At 37.7% G+C, this 26856-nt stretch overlaps 1 long non-coding RNA gene across 1 annotated transcript in view; it reads left to right on the forward strand.

The window, feature by feature from the left end:
* LOC136301756 (uncharacterized) overlaps positions 1-15383 on the forward strand; it is a 22574-nt gene extending 7191 nt beyond the window's left edge. The window contains exons 2-3 of the long non-coding RNA XR_010723937.1: positions 3703-3738; positions 15373-15383. This is a non-coding gene — a long non-coding RNA (uncharacterized lncRNA). The remainder of the gene's footprint in view (positions 1-3702; positions 3739-15372) is intronic.
* The last annotated feature ends 11473 nt before the right edge of the window (positions 15384-26856 follow it).

Genomic DNA, 26856 nt, shown 5'->3' on the forward strand with positions numbered 1-26856 from the left:
AGACAAGGATTTTTCTTCCTGCCTTTTATATACTCACCCTGCAAATGCAGACACACACGCACACGCACCCGCACCCGCACATGTACAAATAAATACGCGCAGGTACACAGCCACATAAAAATTCACAGTAAGGCTCACAATCAAACAGAGAATTTGCAAACGCTCCGAGTGTAACACGCAGGCTGACTAGACACGCAACAAAAGACTCCCGAACCTTTATCAAATACAAATTAACAGGAATACATTTGAATTGTTCAGCCGAACGCGGCCTTCCGGCGCGGCTCGGGCCTGCCACCCCCTCAGCGTGCGGGCGGGAAACCTATTGCTGCAGCGCCACCTAGTGGCGACGGGCGGGCGGCGCGGCGGCCCCGGGGAGCGCGGCCCGGGGGCAGCGGGGGCGGCGCGGCCGCGGCAGCACCGACCCCGCCGCAGCCTCCCGCTGCTCCCGGCGGGAACCCGCCGTGCGGCGGCCCTTTGCAACCGGAACACATGCTCTGTTCTCGGGATCAAAGCTGAGAGGCTGGCTTATCATCTGTTTGTTCATCAGGTGAGGCAGCTCTCTCAGAGAGCAGCACCCTCTAATTCAGGATCATCCGTCTAAATAAGAGATAAAGCTGCCAGAATTATATATGTTTGTAATCAAAAGGAGTCTGAATTTTCATATTCATTCAGAATTTTCACAGAATCACAGACTGGGTAAGATTAAAAGCGACCACAGTGGTTCTGCTGGTCCAACATCCCTGCTTCAAGCGGGGTCATCCTGGAGCACAATGGTATCCAGGTCATTCTTGAATATCTCCAGTGAAGGACACTCTACAACCTCTCTGGGCAAGCTGTTCCAATGCTTGGTCACCTGCACAGTGAAGACGTTTTTTCTCATATTGAGGTGGAACTTCCCATGCATCAGTTTCTGCCCATTTGCCTCTTGTCCTGTTGCTCAGCACCACCAAGAAGAGCCTGGATCCATCCTCTTTACTCCCACCCTTTAGACACATTGATGAAATGATGAGGTCCTATGACTTCTACCAGATTAAATATATGGGAACTTACTGTGTCCATACTTTATTTCAGTATTCATTTGTGCTTCAGTAATATATATTATTGTTTTAAAGTTCTTTCCAGATACTCACATGTTGGTATTGTTCATACAGCTAGACATGAGGGATTCCAGGGTATGGTTACTAAAATCCCACTGCATCTCAGATTTTGATATCTCTTTGCCTGACATTCCCAAGTTGACAAAATATGAGAACCATGGTATCGTACAAATATATCACCTCTTCCCAGCAGACAGAGAAGGTAGGAACTTTGGAAGAGCTGTAGGCAGGAAAAAACAGAACAAATCCAAACCAAGCACCCAACCCTTCCAAGGCATATATAGAGTTTTTGCACCTTTCCTGAAAGACAGTGAATGGTGATGGCGTGCTCACAGGTGAACACCCTAATTTTTATTTTATGTTATTCAATTTTTAATAATTTTCTTGCAGCTTCCTTACAAGCAGTCCATGTTCCATTGTGGCCCATTAAAAGCATCAATTTTTTCCAAAAGTCAGCACACTCTGAGGCTCACTGTGCAAGCAGCATCATTTGCTTCTGTATTTTTACCAAGTTGCTCCACTACTCAGCTTCCCTGCTCTGCATGGGACTTCTAGAACTTACCTTACATTTGAAGGGCTCTGAGCCACTGGCAGTAAGGGCCAGGGTTTGACTAGCAAAAACTCCAGCCCTGCTGCAAGAGAGGCAACTTGACACTGTTTTCTCATACTAGAGGAGGTGAAAGAAAAGCAAGGTTTGAAAACAAAAGAGGTATTAATGGAGCACAGTCTGCAGATGGTCTGGGCTATACTGTTTCTGCTTAATTGTAGCCTATCCAAAGATTAATCTTAAAGCAGCAGTATAAAAAATTTCATCAGACAAATGATTTAATTAATTCCAAAAACGATAGTATATGCTCTGCATGGTAGAGAAAATAATTGCAATTTTGTGCACATTCTTGCAAAAATAGTTGTTACCATATGGAATAAAAATTAAAAAAAACAGTAGTGAAAGTATTTAGCTGAAATTGAAGCTTGCAAGTTTTCCAGTGGCAGCTAATGGGACAGTTCACAGATCTTAACTCACAGATCTTAATTCAGTGTATCAATATATATTTGCAGAACTCTGGCTCTACATAAGCAACAGAGGGAAGAGATCCATCTACCAGAATGATTTACTTCAATATTTGTATCTATTCTAGTTTGTTTCTCCTGAAAATATAAATACTTTTTTTCTGAAGAAGAAATCCAAAAGGTGCATAATGATTCCACTAAATTCACATTAACTATTCAGGGTAAATTAAGCAGAAAACATAAAGACCAAACACTGTACACAGTAATTAAGCTCAATATTACAGGGCTGTACTGTAATAATTACAGCCAGCATTGCGTGCACACTCTGATAATTCACTTAAATTGCCTTCAGAATATGTCAAGAAAATCTCCTTTACCCAGAGAGCCAAAAAAGATTTAAAGAAGTCAAAGAGAAAAAAAAGCAAATTTGTACTTTTCATTTTGAAAACTATGATTTTTCCTTTTCCTATCTTCTTTCATCTAGGAAGAAAAAAATATATAAATAGAGCATTTGCTGTTGTCTTTCTACTAAAGCTTTTAAATTTAAGGAATAATAGATGCCTGTCTAGACAACCCTAAAATTGTTTTAGTTACTGATGTATGGATGACTGATAAATGTCATCTTTTCTGCCTGCAGTGCATTTTCCATCCAGTCTAGTGACATTTGTCTATAGCTGACCTGAGTCTGCATTTTTCATTTGCATTAAGCATTTAAATTTTACAACTCTGGGGCTTCAGGATTCACTGTTTACCAGAAAATACAATACTATTCCTTCCTCCCCCCTCCACCCCAAAGGAGAGATGCTTTCTTTGCTTGTCACATGGCCATTTTTAATTAAACCAGCAGGGAAGATTCTAATCAGACAAAGGCAATGGAATTTGCTTCATACCTTTCCAAGTGAAATAATTATTAATTCCCTAGTTTCACATTTCTCATACAGATAAAATGAAACATTCAGCATGGGCAATGAAAGGAAGTTTCTATTTAAATATGGACACGTCTTTTGAAACAATGCAAAAGACAGTTAAGTATTTCATGGTAAATGACAAAAACATGGAGATATGGAAATTAATAGGTTTACCAATTACTTTAAAAATATGCTTTATGCTATTAATGTCTTCAGGCATGTAATTGCGAGATAGTAGAATTACCTCATAGACAGATATCCATTACAAGACAGATCACTGCATTTTTACACATTCCTACAGAGAAATGTTTGTTGCTGCCTGCTTTGCAATACAGAACATTTTGGTATTTCTCTCTGTGAACTGTATTCCTCGAGCCATCATTGCTCATACAAGGCAATATTTTTGAAATGCATTACCTCAAAGGACTGAACTCAGTGGAAAATTTTTGCAATCTGTAAGTGTTCCCCTGATTTTGACCATGGCTTGTTTTTCAATGGCCATGCAAATCCCAAATTGCAGCAAGTTTTTTCTGTTCATAATTACTGCAAGCTTTTTTAAGATTTGAGCTTCTTAAAAAGTCACCAAAATAAAATCCCCTGGGAATTATTGTTGTCTATGAATATGTTTGGCAACAAAGTCTGAATCTTTTTCATTATAAGTATTCAATATTATTTTTTCATTTCAGATTTTTCCTACCAGTACTGCTGCAACTGCAGCCAAGGTAAGAGCTGGGGGAGATGATTTTCTTTTTCTGTTGAACTGACAACAAAATGGCTTGGCTGGGAAGCCTAAAGAACTGGTGTCCACCTTTACATACACAAATAGTGCCATTAAGCCCAATGGATTTGCATACATCCTATTAAGGGTGCACATAAGTAGTCCACAAAAGACTTTTTGTTCTACTGATTAAGCTACATCAGGGAATCTGCCCTGGAACAAAACCCTTGGGCAAATATTTTCCCCTCCTGACTGGCACCAGCACATTTCCTCGAAGCTTTGGGAAAGTCTCACTCCTATATACCATTTTTTTCAACAGCTTTCTGAAAAGGTTTCTCTATGGTGTAAGCCTGTCAGGACTTTTCCCATGGTGCAGAGAATGGCAACTATTTTTTCTATGCCTGCCCAACCTGTGGCAGAAGTGCATCAATGCAGGACAGAAGCAAGGGTTTGTGCCTGCCCCTGTGCTAGCTAAATCTCACCTACCTGGTACAAGACTCCCTGTAGTTCCCTTGGTCTCGGAAAATTTTCTCTTGACATTTTTCTATCAGGCTATCTATACCTCATTTGCTCCCATTCTGCAGAGCTGGCTTTAATATTTTCACCTCTCTAGCACAAACCAGCACAGAAAATCATCAACTATCAAGCACCCCCAGCAGTCACAGCTACAGTGGGAGGGAACAAGATTTTGGGGCACATATTTGTTTTTAACCACTGCCACTTAAAATGCAGCTAGATCCCAGAAAACAGAACTGAGCAGAAATTGTTTCTTGGCTTTTTAACAAGCATGGTAGATGCAATTGTAAAATGGGGCTTTTCACCAGGTTGAGGCAAATATCTCCGGCCTAAAAAAACTAGCCTAAGGGTTCTTTTTAAATACTATCAAGAAAGCATATGCTCTGAGCTCAGAGGAAGTTGTAGCAAAAGGAAAACAGAAAACAGTTAACCTCCACCTTGTCTATAAATCAGAGCAACAGATGTAAAAGTAAGTGTACATTTGGAACCTACTGACCCAGAACACCAGCGCTGAACTTCTGATTTCTCTCCTCTCCAGTATGACTCCGTCCTGTGATTTTTGCTCACAAGGCAGAGAAGATAGAGGATTTTTGTTCTGTTGCAAAATTCACTGAGAAACATTTCTGTTTTCTCTTCTAAAGCATCTTTTTTCCTCAAGAGAGTTGAGGAAAGCTGTCATCATAGGACAACATCCAGTATTCAGACAATTTAAGCCACATGGTGTTCTTGAATGCAGGAATCAGGTATTGCCAGACCTGAAGGGGGAAAAAAAATGTAAAATAACTCTAGGATTGGCCTAAGTACTCTCTCATCAACATTCAGCAGCAGTTCAAAAGCAGAAAGGAGAAAGAAAACACCCCACAGACACATGAGACAGAAGAAAGATAAAAGGTGTCCTGAATGAAGAAAAATGTGTTATTTCTTAACTGAGCTGTGGATTAAGCAGAGGAAAGGGGCTCTGACATGGCCTGCAGCTCTTTGTTTATACCAACATTCTTCCAATGATCTGAACCAACATCAGGTGGGAGCACACCACTACTCCTCATCTACTTTCAGCACTCTGGATCCTGTGCAAGCTTAGAGAGGTACTAGATTCCAGATTTCTGTGAAAAGGCTACAAAAAATGCAAAATTGTCTCAATACTTTGTGCAGAATCTTCACATTCAATGCTAGGAAACACACTAGAGTTTTGTGTGCTCACATGTACTATGCATCAAGGTCCCAATCCTGCAGTTAACCCTCTGTGAGCAGCCCTTTGTGGCCCACCCCAACTTTTGGAACACTATGGAAAGCTGAAAAGGGTAGCAAGAAGATTCCAGACACTGATTTAGCAGCTAAAGCAGGAGGTCCAAAAAAACATAATTACCAAAATAGAAAATATTTATTTAATTATATAATTGTATAATTAGATACATGAGTACTTTTATATAAACATGTAGGAATATATATAAATATATAAGCAAACTGAAAATTGGAAAAGCTCTTACAAGCCTTCATTTATTTCATTTCTTTGGTAAAGTTTTCTCAAAATTCTATATTCTTTTTAAAGGACTAATAATCCATTTTTCTTTGAGAGGCTGGTACACTCTATATTGCAAATGAAACTCTTTACTTTTCACAAACTGTATAAAAATTGTCTTCCTGTGACACAAAAGTTCTTCCTTTGTAAAAGCAGAGTCTTATCAGATTTTGGTCTTAGAACCCAGTTTGTATTTTGTAAAAAAACATTTTAACATTGTTAAAATGAAAGCAATGGCACTGCTTTACAGATCTGGTTTTATATCACTTCCACAGGCTGAAAATAATTTTTCTGAAACTGCTTGTATTACACCAATACAAAAGTGATCTGAATTTGACCATACAAGCTTTTTAAAGAGAAAAGGAAAAAAATATGTGTTCTCCAACAAAGGGGAAGATTTTTCTTATTCCTTGGGCTTTTTTGTTGTTGTTCTGAAAGCTGAAGAAGACAATTATTAGGATTACTCTCTATATAAAAATTTCTGTTTATTTTTTTATTAATTTATTTGGCTATTTTTACGTCACCCTTCTTTCTCACTTGTCTTTATCAATAGGGTTTGCTTGACATCTTTGGGGAGATTCTTCATGAATTTCTACATACTATGCATCCATTTATGTGTATTATGTGGCATTTAAATACAGAAGCAATTCCATGCTATACTGGAAAAGATTGCATCCATCAAATATTTACCTGGGAGAGATAGGAAGCTAGACAGATAGATATTTGTAAATGACATTAAAGGAAGGACAAGGTTGCAAACTGTTTGATCAATACAGTACAGCAATGGAGAGAAGAACTGAAAAAGTCTATATCCTATAGGGATAAGGATAAATATGGGTCAATGATGAGAATTCAATTGCCATAATAATAAAAAAGAGGTGCAAATGAGAAAGAATAGCTTTCATGCACAGGCAATAATTGACTTTACGTCTAATGGCTAGTGCTCAAAATAAAAAAAAAATAAAGCTATAAAACCAGAAAAATATCATGAAAATAATAATGAGCAGTTGGGCCCCACTGTGTGCAACTGCTGTGTGTGCCCATTTTGAATCTGCAAATTCCTCCCTGTGCCCAAACCCATCTCTGGAGCTGGTCCACACAGTTTTTATAACCTGTTTCTAACAGCACTAATATTTAGTAGTCATCTGCATTCAACTATTGCTTATTTTCAGATGTCTTCAAGGGCTATGGAAGTCTCATGGACTGAATGTTCTCTGTTTGCAGATAGGGAAACTGCGGACCTACAGAGACCTACAGAGACCATAATTTGCATGTGGTGCCCTGGGGACTCAGGAAAGACCACTGCATGAGCCTCCTTAAGAGGGCAATATTCAAGCCCTCTCTCTTGAGAAAAGCCCAGTCCCTATCCCCACATGGGAAGATTATAGAAGAGTTTTCTGCCATAAAATAGCAAATAGCTCAAAACAGTTCTTGCCAGGCAAGGAGGCACAATACCTCTTGCTTCTGGGGGGTAGAGGGCTGCCCGTGCAAGCTGTGAGGTTTCACACAAGGTTTGTCCACGGCTGAGTGTCCTCACCCTTCCCTGGGTGAGGCCACTGTTTGGCTTCCAGGTTGAACCCCAGCATTAGCTGTGACCTTTGACAAAATCCTTTACACCACATGGTCTCTACCTGAGAGTCCTAGATGGAAAAATGACTTCCTCTACATCTTTTAACTCCTCACTCCAGACACTGTTCTTTTCTCTCAGAAAAATTTCTTTGCATCCCTCTTGCTCAACTGCACAACTGTAAAACATCTCTGTCTTCAAAAGTGTGTCTTTCTTGCCATCATATGAATCATATGTATAAAACATGAGTCTTCCTTCTCAGCATGGGAGACTGTTGGTACAGACTCCATTACAATACAGCATCAATAACAACCCTTTTCGTGTTCATCATATCAAATTCAGACCTTTATAACTTCCTGACATATCTATTTTGCAGTCTGAATTTACCTGAGTGTTGATTCTTCCTAAAATAAAATTATTTAGGCTGTAAAAGTTTTCCAGATATTTCCAAGAGTTAGCTGAAAAAAAATAAAGAAAAAAAAAGGTCCCCTAAATTTTAATTTTGAAGAGATCAAGAAACCAATAGATCTTGAAAAGAGCAGAATTTTGGCATGAATGAGGAGCTGTGCATAAATTAGGCTCCTTACTGGAGATTAAAAGAATGAAAGTAAAAATATTTGTTAGCTTTTAAAACTTTAAACTGGTCATGTCTGTAGGGGAGGGGAGTGCATGCATTAAAAAAGCCTCTAATGTATAAAATTTTCATGCTAACAAGCCTTCCATGTTACTTTATAAAAGAGAATGCAGGATTCCATATTGAATGAGGTTCACCAATCTCATGTGAGATCATGATAGTAATTTTTTTCCTTACTATGGGTCTCCTCCTTTCCAAATGGTGTATAGTCCTCCACAGAGTTCTAAGATGTAATTTTTATGTGAAACTATTTGAAGTTCTTAATTTCAAAAATCTTGACGAGATGAAGGACATTAAAGAAATTAAAGGTTGTAAATAAAAGTTGTTTGGAGGTTTTGAGTAGGTCAGTTGGGAAAAAGTAGTTAAACTGCTATCTTGGGCTAATTCTCGGTTTTCTTTTACATCGTATTGTCACACATGCTTCATGATAAAAAGCAAGAGGCGTATAAGTGCTATCAAGTTGAGTTCAAAAACATTTACAATTATTTTGCACTGGAGTATACAGCTAAAGGAAATTCAATACAACTGGAAACAAGTCCCCTATCTTTATCTGCAAGAGCCCTTAGCAAGGTGTGTGTTACATAAGACATTTGTTTATTTGGGACACACTGTAAAAATCAAGGGCAAAAGTCAAGTGGTTCTAGTCAGCTGGAAAATGGGATTACCTGTTAAAACTGTACTCTTTTTTTTGTTATTGCTTTCACAGTCCTTTGTTTCCTATTTGAAACAAGGCGGCAGCAGTTGCTCATGGGTTTAGTTTCTGCTTGCACTGTTTCTGCCTCTAGTAGCATATTGCACTTTGTTGCAGTCCAGAAAACCTAAAAGTCAGCTACGGGTGACACCCCAATCTTTCATGCATTATTTTCATAAGCAATACATGCTCAGTTCTGTTGTGTTGGGGGCATTTCTTCCTGATTTTGTTTGTTTGTTTGTTTGTATATGGGATAATACCAGTCTTGTTTCTCCCTTCTCAGTTTAACATGACAGCTAAGGACCTCTATTTGCACCTCCCCAGAATACCAGAAAATGAAGTTTCTTGCACCCAGCAGAGGATATGTCATTGCCTTGGCAGCAAAGTCAGTGAGAAATTTTACACTGGCTCCAATAAGGTCTGGATTCCACATCTTAACCAATCTGCATTTTATCTATGTCTAGGTTCTTAAATATCCTTGACAGCATTGCATGGTAGCGAGCAAAGCCCTCAAGTAGCATTTAAAAGTAGTAAGATTTGGTTATATTTTGTTCTGTGAAAACTATGCACCCTTCTTACAACTCAAATGCGAGTTAATGTCACTTCACGGAAAAAGAAGGAAACCAGATCATTCGAATTACATGATTGTTGATGGATTAATTTGTGACAGAAGAAAGTGAAAGTAAGGTGGTGACAAGGGGATTAGTTAACAAGATGCAGTAAGAATGCTAGGAGAGCTGCACTTGCTTTACAAATACACTAGACTTTTTGAAGATACTGCTTGCATGACAGATAAAGGGAATGTAGCTGCATTATATATTTAAATTTTCCAAAGGCACTGGAAAAGATACCGCACAAATGGCTTATTTTGAAAATAAAAGCCCATGTGATGGAGAGAAAGCTGCAAAATGAATTAAAATGTAAGAAGAAAGAAGGGGGAGGAAAGGAATAATGAATATAATGCACTTAAAATGGAAGGTATTCTCCTGAGAAGTATCAGAGCTCTGCAGGCTTAAACCAGGGTATCTGAACCTTGTTATTTAATCTATATAATGCTTTGCTTATAGACTCTTATTTGACTGAATTGATGTAAATACTTTATGGGATGCAGATGCAATTTTTTTTTTACCTTATTTATAGTATTTATACTATATCCAAAGTATGAAGCTTCTTCTTTGATATCACAGAGATAGAAGAAGAGGTTAGCAATAGCCTTTTCATTACAAAGCCCACATGCTTAATTGTTACAGAAATCCTTTCCCACTTCTCACACTGAAATTATTTTTCTGTAGTACCTCTGCTATGGCTCTTCTTACACTGAACACCTGAAACCTCTAGAAAAGAAGTACCCAGTGGAGTCTATAACCCAGAGGTGTTTCTTTTCAAATAGTTTCTCTTTTCAGCCTTTGTAAATCATTGGCTCACTACCTTCATGAGCTACTGTGTTATTAGATATCCATGCACTGATTTTAGATGGTCCCTTTACCTGCAATTTTATGATTACACTCGTAGAATGTGAGAAGCAGCAATGTCCCATTCTTAACAGACAAGGGAAAAAAGAGAAAAACTTAAACGTTTGTCCTCTTAAAAGTAACAACATGAGGTATTGCACAATTTAAGACATCACATATTCAAATCCCCAGCCATTAACCCACTATGAGACTCATGAACCTAAACTGGGTTTGTCCTTTTGCAAAAAAAATGGCAGAAATAGCATAGAGCAAATTGAAGGCTAAAGCATTCACACAGAGGTAGGCCTGCATTCAAGTTCTGCTGCTGCTGGAACTAGACCAAGAATTTTCCTTTAAGCTCTGCTAGTTCCCGTGTAAATACCTTAATTGCAAAACACTTGAAGTGTAAATTTGTCTTATTGGTGTTACTCTGTGCTTTATAAATGATGTAGTAAGGGAAAAGGGAATGCCTCTTTCTTCCAGCACTATTCATCTATCACATGGATGTACTTGTGTTCAATCACTGCCGTGACAAAGGTAGAACAAGGATCTGAATCCAGTTTTTCCCAACCCAAGGAAAGGGATATTAGCACTTACTCAGTCTTGTGTTGACACAAATAAAACAAAATTGTTTCCAAGAGATCTGTGTTTCAGATATGTGCTTCATTAACCCCAGTTCTAAGCAATGTGTCTCTTCTGGGCAAGTGTCCATCTGTCCGTACCCTCCCACATGGCTATGGACGGTGATATAGAGGACAGTACCTAAGAACCATCTCAAGCCTATTCTGAAGAACACAAGGTCCATCAGGGCCAAGACATTTACCAAAAGATACATGGAAAAACTGAATCCATTGCTCCTGAGTTCTCGGTCTGTGTATAAAACATTCTTTTGCTCACATAAAGAGCATGCTATGATATTTCTTATCATTAGCCACAATTCAGTTTGGCTCCCGCCACATCAAAATTTAGGTATTTTACCATCTTTTCACACTTTTTAGGTAATTTTGTCTCCTTTGTAGCCACAGTTTTGAAGAAAATGCTGACATTTCCTGAAGAATATAGTAAAGATTTTTGGTTTCGTGGTGGCACTTGCAGAGAAGAAACATTTGCAGAGAATAACATTTCAGAGGACATTGAATCAGGTTAAGTGTGGTTTCCTTGGAGGGGTGGAACTTTCAACCTGAGTGCAATCTTCTGCTTCCGTGTTTCTTTAAGTGAGATAATCAGATCTGATTAAATTCTCTGGGCCCTGATCCAATAGAAAAGCTCTATTGAGTTGAACAAAGCTGTGGCAGACATTACATAAATAAGATGAAGAGCCACTGTGACAAGGATGTTCTTGCCAGCCCAGTTCAGGATAAAATATTCAGCACATCTCAAATTTAAGCTGCTTAATTCTTCTCAAATCAAATACAACATGCAGATACTAAGAAATTTCTTGGAAAGCAAATGGTGCCTAAAGTAAATTTTTAACATGTCCAATATCAAGATTTACTCCTTTCTTAGGAATGTGGACTTCAGTTCTTTTCCAACACGAATCATGTAACCTCTTTTTTGTTGATATCCAGGCATCTGCAAAATCCTTCGAAGGACAAGAAATTATGGAAGTACTTTGGCTCAGAAATTATGAAGAGATAATTTGATAAAAGAAAGATTGCAACTTACAATATATTTTGGATTTTTTTTTTTTATTTTACAGTTATAAATGGGGACAGGATTTGCTGTTACTACGGGTTCTTAAAAATTTCTGAGATTTAGCTCTAAAAATCATTCTGAGATTTAGCTCTAAAAATCATGAAAAATCATGAATGAGGCACATAGGCCTTGTGAAGGCATTCTTAAATATGTACTCCATCTCCAAAAAAATGTGCCTGTAGTTGAGAGAAAGAGAAAACATTCATATGGTCCACAGCAAGCTTCTAGCATGTCTTCAAACAGTTGTTTACTGTGACCATTAGTAGTTGGAAGACATGGTTCTACTCTGCTATGCACAACTATATTAAAAGCAATAATATTCATTTGGCCCTGAGTTAAAGAGGAAAATAAACTGTGCAGAAACCCAACAATGATTGGAAGGGAAAATATCAGGAAATTAATAGAAGTGAATTCTAGAGACAATAGGATAATTCAGAAGACATTTTGGATGTGCTCTGCTCTCCTTGATTTTCCTGATCGGTATTCAAGGTCCTTTGTGCATGATGTCAATAGATTGTGCTTGTTTTAATGAAGACTATCATTCTCATCAGCATGATTCGAGGAACAGTCAAAACATCAAATTGCAAACTAAAGAAGTAAAACATGATTGGCCATCATGTCTGCCAAGAAATTTAGAAGGAACAGAAGTTTTAACAAGACTCAGAACCCAACCAGTAGAAAAAACAAACCTACGCTGCATGTCTACTGGAAGTCACACAGTGTATTTTGATTCATCTGTTGTTTCTCTCTCCTTTCCAGTTCCAGAAAGCCTCAACTTGCCATGATTTCTGTGAACCTGTTCTATTCTTACACTGAGGATAGGTTCAGAGGTAATATAGCACAGATTTTGCACAGATCATCAGAAATCTACTAAGGGAAAATAGAAAACTTGAGGGAAGGCAGGGTAGACCCTCAGAGGAAGCACTGGCAGGAAACTATCCACCCAAAGGCTTTCCCATTAAAGACTTGATGTTGAAAGAATTTTAAAAAAATGTTGGCGTTCATTGTGGAATTTCTTTCCTATTCTGGATTGTCTCTATATTTGATGCTCCTGGCCTTGACATGTATTTTAATTGCCTTTCTATAGTTGACTGTCAATTTAGGATTGAGATCCCACGCATCAGGTCAATCAAGGCTCTTTGGTAACAAGGTGTAAATGTGCACCACAAAGCAGAAGGTATATAGGTGTAGCGGTTTTATCAGCTTTTATTTTGGAACGTGGGAAGCATATTAGGTAGGAATGGCTTTGCTATTTAGGACTTAATGTTTTCCTGAACAGCAAAGAAAATAGGATTGGGTAATTTTAACATCGGTATAGATGTAAAATTGTTGATGCTGGCTTATTGCTACAGGGAGGTGTTAGCTGTCAGATCCTATTGATTTCAGCTTAGATGTCTTAATTAGTCAATCCTATTGATTTCAATGAGGATGTCATGAAAAGTAATTACTTTACATTCAGCATAGTCTTTTTTTCTATTTTAGCATCTTTTCTCCTTCAAAAATCAGACTTCTTAAATTGCTAGTAGCACCAATACCAAAAAGGCAGCCAGATTATTTGGTGTAAGAATCAAAACTAGACTCCCAAGACCACTTATCATCATTTTGACAGTTTTTGAAACAGACTACCAGAGCTACACTCAAAACTGTCAAAAAAAGTTGTGTTTCAATACTGCTTCTTCCCCAAGGTCTGATTACAGTTTGGTATTCTTAACTTATTGAATTTTCCCTCAAGTAGTCTTCGTGCCTGAAAATTGTTGGGCTGTTCCATCGTATTAGCAAGAAGAGCTTGTTCTAATAGTGTACAGCAGGGACAACAAAGCTCAAACAGGGCTATGTCACCTCATTCATTTTTCTACACTTCTCACTTATTTATTTCATGTCTGACATCTTCTCTATGTCTTTGTATGATCAAAGTCAGGAAAGCTATGTTTTAGTGCACTGACTATGGATCAAAGGTTATTTTTATCAAAAAAGATTACGTTTGGCAAAAATCAATATACATATTTTATAGCACATTTCAGTTTAGTCTCAAGTATTGTTTGGGTCATGCTTTAATTTAAAATTAAATACATTTTACAGACAAAAGACCACAAGTAAAAGACTTAATTCATAGACTAATACTAACCACACTAGAATGTGAATATATTTACACAAACAGCAAGAAAAGTTCTCCAGAACTAGGACAGCAGGAAAAATGGCTTCTGCTGCTTTTATTAAAAAAAAATAAATACATACATACACACATAAATAAATATATTAAAGCCAGCAGTCTTCATGAAAAGTGCCAAAGATCTTCAGGAAGTATTTTTAAGTTACCTAAGTAGAGCACGAAAGTTTAATGACTAAATGGTCCTATCCATGTTATTCTGACTGACAATGGCCCATTCCATGTGATTCCCAAGAAACACAAAGTTAGTGCAAACTGCTAGGTTTTTTTTTTTTTTTACTGAGCCTGTCCCAAAACATTCTAACTAAGTCTGGTTGTCTATCAGGACACTCCATTGTGATTTTCAAAAGTGGGTCTTGAGTTTTAAGAGCTGAGAAGATTATTTTAGGGGATAGGAATACTACTTTTGGAGGAAGAACTGCACTGAGATATGAACATATTTATGAACTAAAGGAAGGAACCTGATGTAATGACATTTCACAACAAAAAATGGAGTCCATATTTCAACAATTTCTTGCTCATTCCTAAACAGATTTTTCCCCTCATAATGTTGAGATTGGAGAAAGTAACAGAATATAAAATGGGCAGAGAAAAACAGAGAAGATGTTTCTTGACAGACTGGCTCACTGCAAGAGACTATTCTCTGCATAAATAGGAGGTTCCTCGGTTGTTGTCTTACCAGTTCTTGGAGCATCATTGAAATAAAAACTTGTCACCTCCTATTAGTCCAGAAGTAGCACTGGTGAGCTGCAAGGCTATTTCACATACTCTTCTTGCAGTGTTACCTGCTTGTTTTGAGAAGAAAAGGATGAAATAGACTAAAGAGATCCCTTGTAGCTTGTATCTAGGACATTGTGATCTCGCACACATGCCTTGCTTTCACAGAAAGATAGCATGATTTTCCTAGCAATTTATACAATAGAATGAGTTGAAGACAGTTCACAGACTAATTTCAAACACAAGAAGAGAAAACACTGTATTAAAACCTTTCTCATTTAGGTTGGATTCTGGTAGTTTAAGAGGATAATATTTGGTTCACGTAATGGTACTGAATGCATATCAAAGATTCTGGGAATCATGTAGTGTACAATATCTGCAAAGACAGTGAACATACTGTAAAGCCTGTTGGATTGGTTTTATATCAGGAGTAATTGTCTGACTATATAAACCTGTGCCACTATAATAAATAGCAGTTTATCATAGAACTGAGATTGCTTTCTTAAAGTAAAAAATTTTTAAAAAATCACTGTTAAAGCACCATTTATTTCAATGTTTTAATGTGATGTTATGTAGTTGTATTACTATTTATTATGAATTAGAAATTTCCTGGCATGGCGTATTCTACTTGCTTCAATGTGTATATTTCCCTATTGAAATCAGGGGTCTTTTGTTTTTCAGACCTTCTGAGCACCTGCTGCCTGCTGGGATGGGCAGGAATGGAAGGACTTTCTCCTCAGTAACACAGAAATTAAGAAGAAAAAACAAAGGAACGAACTATTGCAATAAGTTAGATGAGACTTCATTGTCTTCATCCAGGAGAAGCCCATTCTTTATTTTCACAACTCATTTTATACAGTTTTTACAGACCTTGTGTGCATCTTTAATTGGTTAATCTCTTTCTTGCCAATTACTCTATTGGTTAATAAAAGGTATTCTACTTGTCTATCAAATCTCTCTATCCTCTTATTGTTTACATATTTTCTTTACTGATTCTTGTTATTTTCAATCCAAGAATAGGTTGATACAAATTTTTGTATCAAGATTGTTTTCACATGGGAACTTGCAAATTACTTAGAAAAAGTGACAGGCTAACTTTGGCAATTTAGCAGAGCAGGCCTGATTTTGCGAGGCCCTTGTTTTATAATTCTTTTACCTGTCACAACACAAACAAATACACAACAACCTCAAGAATATCAGAATATTCAGTTCTGCGAGAAATTTGAAGGAACCAATTTAATAATCTATACATTTATTTTGTGACACTTTCTATGAAGGTAATTTTTGAATCTTGCTATATTTGTACACTATTGATGTGTCAGCTTTTTCTTCTGTGAGGTGTCAAATCTGCCCAATTCTCTTTGTGCCTGAAATCTTCAGATTTGACCCCAAAGTCTGAGTTGTGGAAACTGGCCAGGAAGTTCAATGATACAATGAAGCAATCCTTGGTGAACTTTTTTGACTTTAATTTAAAATATGTATATATATGTGTGTGTATTTTTTATTATTATTATTTTTTATTCAGCTGTACAAGTGAACTGTAATGTGGTCACTTAGATCTTCACAGACACTGTGACTGCTGTATTTGTAGTGTGCAAGATCTAATAACCAAGAGAGGATTCTTTACATTTCAATATACCATCCTGAATACCAGGAGTATTGTTTTATATCTTTGTCTGCAAAGAACAGTGTTATAGGAATGAAAGATCTCATACTGCAAAATGACTAGGCCAGAAGGAGGTTTCTTTGTATTACCTGCTGTGTTCCTTCCAGCTGATCCTCACAAATTTGAGTTTAGTTCAGTGTGTAAATTAAGGTAATAGTCTATAGCGTGCTAAACTTTTATGATTTTAAAGGGGAAGAAAAGTGTCTTCAGGTGGCATACTAAACTGGAGTTTCTGTGGAAGAAAGAAGAACCATTTATATTACTTTGGATGTCTAAGTCAGCATATAATATAAAATGATACTGCAAGAGGCAGTTTCTTCCTAAAATGGATGAAACAGCTGGAATAATTCAATGTTTATTATATAATTGACAGAGAACAAAAAATTGAATCCTCTAAGAATTCCTGAGACATTGTACCAGTTTTTATGTGCATACAGCAGTTGGTCACTGTAATATAAAAATATATGCATATATAACTCATATGTATGTACCATAATCTCATTCTTTATTTAAATAAGCTTACAAATATAAACATTTTAAATAAATAAATGTCTAAAAAATTTGCAACAGAACCTTCCCTGTCAAAAAATATAATCCTGAAGGATATGAATACCAATATACATTGCAGCTTAATTTTTTTTAGCAATCTCAAATTTTTACTTCTCTTTTGCTTTTGTCACACTGAAGTGAACTGGAGCTGTGGGTTCTTTTGTGCACTGATGTGTATGAGTGTTATGTGTTAGAAATATGGCATCTCAATTTCTTATATATCTCCTCTACAAACCTCTAGCCTATGGAGTTTTTATGATACTTTTGGGTTACAACAGAATAAAAAAAAATAGATTATCCATCTGACATCTTAACATGAATGAGTCAAAGATCAAAAGCAGCAAATTAAACAGTCTTCATACTATTTTTGGTCAGAAAGATATGAAAAATGGGGACTGTCAGAGGTGGCTTTGGGTTAAGGAGCAAAGTTAGAGAAAAATACTGCAGAACTGTAGATGGGCCCTATGCATCCCACAAGTCCTGGACTGCCCTAATTGTTACAGTTCCATCAGTTTCAAAAAAATTAGGAATATATTAAGCACAGTTTGAAGTAAGAAGAGCTGTGCCTTGCATAAGGGCTCTTCTGGGTGCTGGGCTGCAGCAGGGTCTGACACTCCATGGCCACTGCACTGCCATAGCCTTCCCTGACTGTGGGACCCCCCAGGGATGCTGGCCAGCCAGGCAGGCACCCAAGGAGCATGTTGAGTCCCAGAGATGAAAAGTGGCCATCACACAGAGAGATGAGATGGGAGACAAATGTATTTACAGAAAAAATATCCTGCTCTCATGAGCAATTCTGCTTCTTCCTCAGGGAAAACTTGTTTTAGTTTTACTACCATAGCTTACAAAGATAATAAATACAGATTCCTTCCTCTCCTCTGATCCCATTTTCATATCACCAAGAAATATGAGAACTGTTTTCTTACTCATCCTTTCAGCTGTGCTAAAATTCACTTTTTCATTCCCATTTTTTTTCTTTTTTGCTTTTTACTAAGAAAAAAAAATCAAATCTGTTTATTACCTTCACCTTTATAACTTTTTGACTTACTTAATAGACTAAAAAAGTTTTTTTGGATGACCAAATATATTTCTACTTTTCTTTTCCAGTGTTTTGTTAGCATGCTCAAGACTGCTCTGGTATATAAAGCTTTGATTCATCAGATCGCTCAATCCAAAGTTTAAATCTTTTTGAAACACACAATTAGGTGGGTGTTCTACTGAGGCAGTTCTTCAAGATGTGATTTTCTTTTATGAAAGTGATGTGAGTTATAATAAAATGAAGGGATCATTGAACTGGTTCAAAATTGCTCATTTAATTTCTGTGGGTTTTTTTTTCCTTTGCTGTGCCTGGTAGGATTATTATACCTGTAAGTCTCAATATAATTTTATACAGTTTATTCATAAGAAAAACATATATTGTTTCTTTGTCACTTGTGTAAGACCTAATACAAAGAAAAACAGATTATCATGGTTATAGTTCAGGTGTCCTGATGTCAGTGTGCCAAGCTGGTTGATCTCAATGTGTCTATTTTGCAGTTAATGTAATCTTTATTTTGCCTTCATCAGTTGTCTGAGCAACACATACAAACTAGGGCTGTTCAGTCATTTAGCATATATGGCCAGATGATTTCCTTACCTGTCCTCTAGAGGAGGATTAAACAATCCTGCCTGTGCTGTTCCCCAAGGCATGTCCAGCTCATATAAACCCCTGGAGGGTCAGATGAACTTCCTCTGGAGCTCAGTCTCATGTTGAAACCCATGCTGAAGATCACACTGGACCTGGCAAAATGCATGAGGACAAATACAGGATTGCACACATCTAGCTCAATTTCATGATACTTTGAAGGTTTGGATAGAAATTTTTTTTTTTCCCACTCACAGAAAATATGTACAAGCCTGCAAGGCTTAGGAGATCACAGTAAGTTGTTGGTACTGAGGTGGTCTTGGTTTGCCGGTGTATCAGCCCTGGAGACAAGCTGGGTCTCCCTCTCCTGGTGTATTTGTAATTGCAACAAGTGACAGAATCACAGCAGTGCTCTCCTTCCACTGAGCATGTGCTCCTCAAGTTTTTTCACAGACAATTTAACTTCATGTATGTCGTATCAGTACCCTGACTCCTCTTTATACACTAAACAGAGAAATTACAGAAATAATGAAATGTGCAAAAAACACCCAACTCAAACAAGCAAAAAAAAAAAAAAAAAAAAAAAAAAAAAAAAAAAAAAAACAACAAAAAAACCACAAAAAAACCAAACCAAAAAAAAAACGTAAAAAAGCTTCATCCTGTTCAAAGCTAAATCAAAAATTTCTCAGTGCTCATGAATATTCGAGTCAGATTTTGAATAGGGTTTCATATATCCAGTAAGTGTTTCCTCTCAAGGCTAAAATTGGCCTTTCTTTCTGAAGAAAGAATATGGAAAGATGTCAGGACATTATGAAAATGCTTTTTTAGTTAGTCCTTTCTTTCTTATTATTTCAACAATAGCCCCCATAGTACTTCTGGACAATCACTAGATGACATCTGCCATTTCCCTGCACTCTGAGGTTTTAAAGGCTAGTTTAGTTGCACTACATTTTATTGTCATTTGGGAGACCAATACAAACCTACACTCTGGGAAAAGATAAATAAGTACTGGAAAGAAAAGGATCTGTGCCAAACATCTCATTTGGAGGGAAAAAAAAAGGTGTCCTTTCAGTCAGTATATACTCACTGAAAATACAGCCCCACCAGTCAACTGAATATGTGTTGGAGTGGTTCTGGCAGGGATCCTTTAAATCACATGCCTGTTCCTTTGTTACCTCATCTTTCAAATATTCTGGTGTTTAGTAGATAGTTATGAAGAAGATCATATACAGTTGCCTTTTTTCTATTATTAGCATGAACCAGGAAATTTGAACAATGCGCTAGATTCTGATTTCTGTCCATTTGCTTCAGTGCCTTGAAGCATTTTGTAGTTCTGTTTCTTGAAAAAATAAGCTGCAGCATGATATTTATCCAAGCACACTCCCTAGCAAATTCAATCAGCACAATTCACTCTGCAGGCACTTTGTTTTTTTGGTGGTGGTGGTCAATTACACAGTGACAATTGTCAGGACACTGGAACAAGACTGAGTTCCCTAACAGGCAGGTCAAATGATATTTTCAGCTGGTAAGTAGTAGAAGCTCAATTAGTACATGAATCATTTAAAACCAAATTGAACAGAACAGTCAATAACATTCTTTTGGGAGTAATCTTGCACTTGCAGAGGGATCTGTCTACTTAGCAAAGCAGCCTCGGGGCTGCTCTAACCTTTGCCTGAGGGCTGGTCCCCACTCAGCAGCCCAGAACAGGGGGAGGGTTTAGGTAACAGTTCTTCTTGTTGTGCATTCCCACCCTCCATTCCCAAATAGAACCATGCACTTAATCACCACCTGGCACTATCAGCGCTTTGCTCTTTAGACACTTCTTCATTATCCAGCACCTTAAATCAAAAGCCATGGGAACATGAAACCAAGATCATTAATTTTGCTATAACTGAAATCCCTTATTTTCTTTTCTATTATTTCATCATTTTATTGCAACTTTTGAACTTGCAAAATAAGTGCAATTGAGATGCTTAACAGCAAGCTGAGAATATTCACAGACTTAGGGATGTACTTCCTGCTTCTAAGCGTGATGAAACCCCATATATCCTTAAGTCTCACTAATTTCAGCACACTAATTCCAGGTAAAATTATTACCGTCCTCATGTTTCATTCTATCAGCTTGACATTAGATTCATGTAGCAGTTACATCATATTCAGTTATATTTATTTCTAGAATTTACTTTCTTCCTCCACCATATCTGCATGCACAGGATAATTAAGAAATCAGAATCAGGGAAGTGGCAAAAAAATCCTCTTAAGGTAGCACGGAAAACTAGGTCTACAAAGGAATCCAACACAAGTACATGCCTGTGCTGCACAGTGCGGTATAGGTGAAGAACACCAAGTTAGCACAGACATACCTGAAAATGCAAGCATGCTTCTAAAAGCAGTTTAGCCATATCAGTGCATCATATCTTTGAGATTTTGTTGTACTGACAAGGGTATGATGCCTGCAGTATGACTGCTGTCATGACAGCAAGAACTCAGAGAAGTTTCAGAGGCCACAGTAACATCCTGCAGCATGTAGAAATTGCTGAGCAGTGGTTGTTCAGCATCCTCAAGTTTTGGAGTGGGATTTCTATAGGCTGTTTTTGCCTGTCCTCCAACATCAGACTAGGTACAAGGAAAAAGTTTTTTACAATGAGGATGGTGAACAGGTTCCCCAGAGAGGCTGTAGGTGACTCATACCAGGAAATAACCAAAGTCATGTTGGATGGAGCTCTGGGCAACCTGACCTACTGGAAGTTGTCCCTGCTCATTACTGGATCAGATGACCTTCAAAGGATCCCTTCCAACCCAAACCATTATATAATTCTGTGACCAAAGAGGAGCTGAAGTGCTAACTGTCATCCTCAAAATTATGTCTAACACCATGGTTGTATAAAAAAGCTCCTACATTACTACTTGTATACACAGCCAGAAGTATCTTAGCCTCAATGGCTCTGAACTAGATCAAATTTCCCCAGAGAGATCCAAAAAACAGAAAAACGATGATGATGAAGAAGGAAACCACCTGTTCTTTATTTTAGTAGCCAGCTCAGTGGTTAGCACACATGTGAATTCCCACATGAGAGATATCTGCACTAGGAATGTTTAACTTCCTAGCTCAGTGGCCACCCGTAAAATTCTTATTCTTCATTTAGGTTCTCTGTCCTTACCATACTTGAAAGACATACTTTAAATGACAACCATGGCAATCTAGTAAGTTAAATTATGAGATCCCTAAGTTATCCAGTAGTACAGGAAGATTTCATGCTAGTTCCTTAATAGGTTTTTGCTCAAAGACACTGAGTGTCTCCATTCAGGATACATCCTTCCCCAGGACCGGGCATTTGAGATATGTCAGTCCCTTGTGTTAGAGAGAGATTCTGTGGATACAAAATTGGGCTAAGGCTCCCATAAGGAAAAATATATCACTGCTACTATAAAGATCTCAACTTACTCTTTTCAGTGATTTATATACTGCTGGTATATAAACCTTTTCGTCCCTATATGAACTATAAATGGTAGTCACATTTTTTCAGATATGACAGACTCATGTAATAGGTTATTTTTTTCCATTAGAACACATGCCATTAAATCCATTATCCTTTCTAGTTTCTCTGTCAGGGCAATCAGTCTCTTAGCTTTGCTACAGTTATAATGCCACTATTAATTAATCTTATCCTTAATTTATAACTCATATATTTTTTAAAGTAAATGTACAGCTTGTAATGAGCTGGACTGACATATTTTGAGATCAAAGGCACAGATCCTCAGAGATACATGCACACTTAATTACTATTTAGGCAGCCAGCTTCCATTGATTTCTGTTGTTGATAGGTGACAAAATATCTTTGAAGACTGGTGCCAAAATTTAGATTCATGTGTTAGTTATAGCCCAAAGTTTGCATCACTAGATCTGTTTTGGGGAGGGCTGTATCAAAAAGTGTCAGAACAGAGCACAAGGCCTCATAGTCCATTCAGTCTCCAACCTTGCTGCAAGGATATGATTGCAACTATTTGTGGACACAGCTTTGTGATTGGAAAAAAGTTTCTACCCAGCTGGTGGCCAAACATTCAGTTCCAACAGTACTTCTTACATAGATCATAGATTCATAGACTCATTAAGGTAGAAAAAGACCTCCAAGATCATTAGGTCCAGCCTTTGACCAAACACCAGCATGCCCACTAAATCATACAGCAAATGTAATTTCTACTCTTATTTTGAACACTTCCAGGAATGGTGACTCTACCACTTCCCTGGGGACCCTGTTTCAGTATTTAACAGTCTTTAATAAATACTGTTTCAGTATTTATTTATTCTACTTTCAGTGGAGAATTTTTTTCCTAATGTCCAACCTGAACCTCACCTTGAGCACCTTGAAGCTGTTCCCCTTGCCCTATCACTAGCTGCCTGGTGACGCGGCCAACCCCTACCTCACCACAACTTTCTTCTCTTGTCCAGGCTAAACAATCCCAACTCCTTCATCCACTCCTCATAAGACTTATGTTCCAGACCCTTCACCAGCTTCACTGCACTTCTCTGGACACACTCCAGCACCTCAATGTCTTTCTTGTAGTGAGGGGCTCAAAACTAAACACAGGAGTTGAGGTGTGGCCTCACCAGTGCCCAGGCTTGTTTGCTGCCCTACGCCTGGTGGCCACACTATTTCTGATCCAGACCTGGGCACACTTCTGGCTCAAGTTCATCCAACTGTTGACCAGCACCCCTAGGTGTGGATGGAAAACCAATGTCCAAGGATTAAAATCACAACTTTCCATCTGTGATTAATTTTATATTCAAAATGATAAGGATTTGGGGGAGCCTTTGTGATTCATTGGAGGACACTTAGCTCAGACTAAACTTGTCTTCTTACATTATTTTCTGTGGATAGGAGAAAACATCCATTCTGCTGAAAGTGGGTGGGGTTTTTTTACAGCTGTGGCTGAAGCAGCAAAAACACTGCAGTGTTTTCTGTTCCACAGGGTGGCACACAGTGCACACTGCCCACCCTAGATGGCACAGCATGTCACAGTGTGCTCAACTTTAAGCCTACCAGCAGCTCCAATAAAGTCAGCAATGACTCTGAATTTAAACTTGCTCAAGTGCTCTGTTGGATCTGGTCAGAGTGCTAAGTAGTTTCTTTTAGATTCTATCTCAAATGTCCTAGCCTGAAGAGCTCTACCTTATGTTCTGAAGGCAGGTACTTTTATATACTAGACTATAAGAGTAAATTATGCCCAAATGCTCTTAATTTCTAGGACTCCTATTATCTTTTCTCAAGTTGGCTTACTCATAAAACAAAATGTGACCAAATTGTAAGGTAGGCTTGCTAGCCTTTAGTAACATTTTCCTTTTGATAATACTATAATTTTTAGCATTGTGTCATAATATTGCATTGTAATATTTTTCATATAAAGAAACAAAATGTCCATTGCAGGATAATAATCATTCCAATGAAGCAGCAGCTTTAGTGGAGGCTGAGCTACCTTTATTCCAGAGAAAAAGAAGCAGAAACTAACTCCCTTGGTGTTACAGGGTGGTGTAGCCCTACAGACATGCTGGAGCAGGCACTCTGCTGCTCCCTAACATTAGGGGTCACCTGTGCCACTTAGCCTCATTACCAGGGAGGACATGAGTCACGTGGGACTGACTGAGCACTCTCAGTGGCATTCCTCATCATCTGAAATGAAAGAATATTAAAGGAGCTCGACATTTTACTTCAAAGGTCAACAAATAACTCTCAGTGTCTCCATATATAAAGCAAATGACAGTAGACAACAGGCACAGCTTTGGCCTTGCAGTGGTTGCAGTTTAAAACAAAGTGACAGGAAATAATGAGGTTTAAATTGGTGAATTGGTTTGTGTGTACTGGGGATTAACCTGTAATACACAGTGCACCCAAATTACAGAACTTCAGAGATGAGCCACTTTAAAGCATTGTAGCACACACTCTGACTGCCATGATGCCTTATTTACAGAAATACTAGTATGCTTCTTTATTCTCCCAAAGTCACATCATAAACTTAGACTAAAATCTTAAACTACCTTGCAGTAAAATCAAGGGGTATTAGAAGATAAACACAGCCAAAAGACTATTATAATAAGGTGTGTGATAGAGAAAGTAAGATGCATCAGCTAAAATGAGGTTTAAGTGTTGTGTTTTTACTAATATGCCAACATCAGTATTCATGAATGAAATGAAGTGCAAAGAGCCAAACGATGATTCATACATTTGTGCTTTTTAAACAAAAAAATGGGATGAAATAACTGTGCTGTCTGTATCCTTCTGAACACTCCCCATAACAATCCAGATGTGGCTTTCACGGAGAAAATGAGTGGCAGCACACAGACCTTTGTGTCACCATACGTCTCCCTGTGACGTGAGGAACTATCATGCAGTCACTAACATGTTCAGAGGTCATACAGAGCAGGTAGTGAATTCAGCAGCAGTGAGTAACTGAAATGACAGGATGCTCTGCATCCTTCTAAATTTGTTGCTGTTTTCTCTTGCCTTTTTTCTAGACATTCTAGTAGGCAGAGAGGGTTGCTCCAGGAAACTCAGCCTGAATTCATGTGAAATGGGGCTGGCAGTGTGACAACACAAGTGCTGTAAGCTTGATGGGTTCAAGGATTCTCAGGCACAGGATTCAATATAAATTAAGCTGTAAATAAATAAGGACTCTTACTCTGGGAAAGATAAGATTCAGGTGAGAGAGAGGACAGGGCAATGCAATTAATAGTTATTACACTAAAGAACCTTTTATCACCAACAAATTATATTAGAGTTGAAGACAGTAATTTGAGGAAATAATTCTATTCACATGCTTTAGTTGAAGTAGGTTCCATGAGTCTATTTATTGGGCTGGAGAAGGTATATCCTTTGGATCTGAGAGTTCCCATGGCTTTGGCTTTTTATTGACCTTTTCACGTCTTCATTCACTGCCCCCATACCCCTTATTAAGCAGAACACAAAGATGCCACCTGACATATCACAGCCAATTCCACGCATTTAAAATCTGAAAAAAACACCCAGAATACCAGAAAGATTGACTTGTATAAAAAATCAATAAGATGAATTATTTCCAAATCAAAATAATAATCCACCTTATTTTACTGCATGTAAGTTTCATTGTTTGAGGAGGTTCTCTGTTAACCATGGTGCCTTCAAGCTTGTTCTGACCATGACAAAAGAAAGATTTCCTTTCACATATTGATATACCTCCAGAATTTGAGGCATTGCAAAAGACAACAGCACTGTGTTAGTTCCTGGACTAAGTGACCTTCTGTGCTTATCAAGCCTTCTTGAATCTATCCTAACTGGGGACCCTTGAGACTTACAGCACTATACGTTTTAAGGGATTTTTTCCCCACTATTACCCCTACCTTCAAAGTGCAAATTTCTCCTTAAGCAGGTGTCCCCTTCTGTAAGTCAAAAGCTGGAAGCTCCAACGGTGCCTTCCTCATGAACACGGAGATGAGGATTCCTCTCCTGCCCTCTGGAAGGACCCCATCCCTCTATTCATTTTCAAATTATTTGTTGGTTAATGAACAGCACCTCAGGCTGTCAATCTCTGAAGAGGCACAGTGTCACAAGGGCAGAATATTTGCCTCTATGTATTTAATCACACATTGCAATTTTAATAAACCTGCAAAAAACCCCCACATTAAAATAGAGGACAGCTCATACTACAGTTAAATTGTGATTTTGGTGTTGAGCTAAAAAATGGATATTAATGTTCATGTTGCAAAAGAAAAGTGTACTTCATGGTACATACATTAAAAATATAATGTTTTTTATTGTACATCTGTCTGCATATTTTAGAGTATTGTTCCATTTTATTACATTTCTGATCAAGAGTAATGCTCATTAAAAATATAATATGACAATGAAAATTTTTAGATGGAAAATTCGTGTCCTCTATTACAATTCCTATCTGCTCCACTTTTTGGAAACCACAGTAAATTAGACTTGGGCCATAGTAATCTTAATTATATCTTGAAATAGATGATGTTGGAAATATATTGAATAAACTCTTCTGGTGAGATTGCCTTTGCCTCTTAATTCAAACTATGATCATATGCTTACATTATTTAAATTACAAAAGGCAGGCATCTGAAAAACTGGATGCTTTGTTGGGCAGTCATATTCATGAAAATTCATTCAATTGTGAGGAGGTCAAAAAAAAACGGGAGAAAAAACTGCCTACTGATCAAATAGTAACATAAGCTGCACCATTTGATTTAAGCTGCAAATGCATGGACTAAAAAGAGACAAAAAAGACAGTTCAATGTGATCTCAAAACTGTATTCTGTGTTCTATGAATTCATCATACTTTT

The sequence above is a fragment of the Chamaea fasciata genome, unplaced genomic scaffold (genome assembly GCF_029207755.1).
Source record: "Chamaea fasciata isolate MVZ Bird 193981 ecotype frontalis unplaced genomic scaffold, bChaFas1.0.hap1 SCAF_1, whole genome shotgun sequence".
NCBI lineage: Eukaryota > Metazoa > Chordata > Aves > Passeriformes > Sylviidae > Chamaea > Chamaea fasciata.